The sequence below is a fragment of the Gymnoscopelus microlampas genome (genome assembly GCF_963454915.1).
Source record: "Gymnoscopelus microlampas genome assembly, chromosome: 12".
Classification (NCBI taxonomy): domain Eukaryota; kingdom Metazoa; phylum Chordata; class Actinopteri; order Myctophiformes; family Myctophidae; genus Gymnoscopelus; species Gymnoscopelus microlampas.
In genome coordinates this window covers 51,675,835-51,677,844 of record NC_139949.1, presented here as the reverse complement: position 1 = coordinate 51,677,844, position 2,010 = coordinate 51,675,835, and positions in this window count along the sequence as shown.

Below are 2,010 nucleotides of genomic sequence, written 5' to 3'. Positions count from 1 at the left end.
AATATATATATTTATTCAAAGATTTGCACAAATTCACTTGAGTTTTTCATTCGCTAAGAGCTTGTATATCTGCTATGTTTGAATAGCAAAAAGACATCTTAAAATGACACAGATACGTTCCCGGTCTTGATGGATTAAAACAATCCATGGCTCCAGTGGGCTGGTGGTGTGTGTATCATGGTTTAATATTCATAACTCAGTTCACTGGCTCTCTGCCATAATCACCCAGAAAAACTGTGTGGCTTTAAAACACGTCCATGATGTCAGAGTGATTTTAGGCTTTACTGTTACTGTACATGTTGGCCCTGTGACTGGATGAGTGAGAGAGACTGGATTATAGAGGACGTAAGCTGTGTAGAGGCACAGTGTACGCACACGCATGCATGCGCGCACGTACGTACGCACGCACGCACGCACGCACGCTCACGCAGACAAGCAGACACACACACACGCACGCGCACGCATGCGTGCACACACACACTCAGACACAGTGCACGCAAACGCACGCACACACGCACACGCATGCATGCATGCACACACATATACACGCACGTATGCGTGCACGCACGCACACTCACGCAGACAATCAGACATACACGCACGCACACACTCAGACAAGCAGACACACACACACACACACACACACACACACACACACACACACACACACACACACACACACACACACACACACACACACACACACACACACACACACACACGGTTTGGTGTCTAATATCACCGTTTTTTAAAGCCAGAGCAGGTCCACAGTGGTGTAAAGTAACTAAGTACATTTACTCAAGTACTGTACTTAAGTAAACTTTTGAGGTATTTTTACTTTACTGGAGTATTTCCAATCTTCAGTACTTTTACTTCTACTCGACTATATCTCGGACCCAAATATTGTACTTTTACTCCACAATTCTACAATTATTTGAAAACTTTAGTTACTAATTACTTATAGATTTTGATTATTAGTACAAAACACACATTAACCACTTCAGCCCTACAGTATATACATTTCGGCCATTTGAAAATAGCAGATCTACAAGCTCACAATGCGTCACGATGTTGCTTGCGTGCCTGTGTGCGTGCGTTTGCGTGTGTACGCGCGCGTGCATGCGTGCGCGTACACACGTTCACATGTACACACGTTCTTGCGTGCGTACATCACGCAGAAATACTGTCAGAATACTAATGAGGTGTACTGTATCTTACTGTTGCTTGATGACACTCAGTATTTTGAAGGTACTTGTTCTTCCATCATCATCATCATCATCATCATCATCATCATCATCATCATCATCATCATTAAACATGATCTACTTTGATGCGCTGCTGGTCTGGTGTCAAAGAGTCCAGGGGGGCTAACACTGTACCAAAGCATTAGAGTCTCATCCATGCTATCAACAAAGCATTAGAGTCTCATCCATGCTAACAACAAAGCATTAGTCTCATCCATGCTAACAACAAAGCATTAGTCTCTCATCCATGCTAACAACAAAGCATTAGAGTCTCATCCATGCTAACAACAAAGCATTAGAGTCTCATCCATGCTAACAACAAAGCATTAGTCTCTCATCCATGCTAACAACAAAGCATTAGAGTCTCATCCATGCTAGCATCGGAAACCCATGCCTTTTTTTGTTTCAAAAGAAAAAAAGCCTGGGAGAACCTTGCAGGAACGCTGGTCTTAGGACCTTGTTATCTCCTAACCAATCAGAGTGCTCCGCCCTTCAAGACCATCGATTGGGCTCGTTCTTTCAGTCTACATCCATGCTAACAACAAAGCGTTTGAGTCTCATCCATGCTAACAACAAAGTATTAGAGTCTCATCCATGCTAACAAGCATGCTAATTAGCCGCGACTGCGTGACGCTACGGCAAAGCTGTCAACAGTGATCAAAAGTAATTTGGGAATTCATGCATATTCAGTGGCCGCTGGCTACTGAATATGCATGAGACAGACACATATACAGCATGGAAGGAAAGAACTGATGAGAGAACTTCA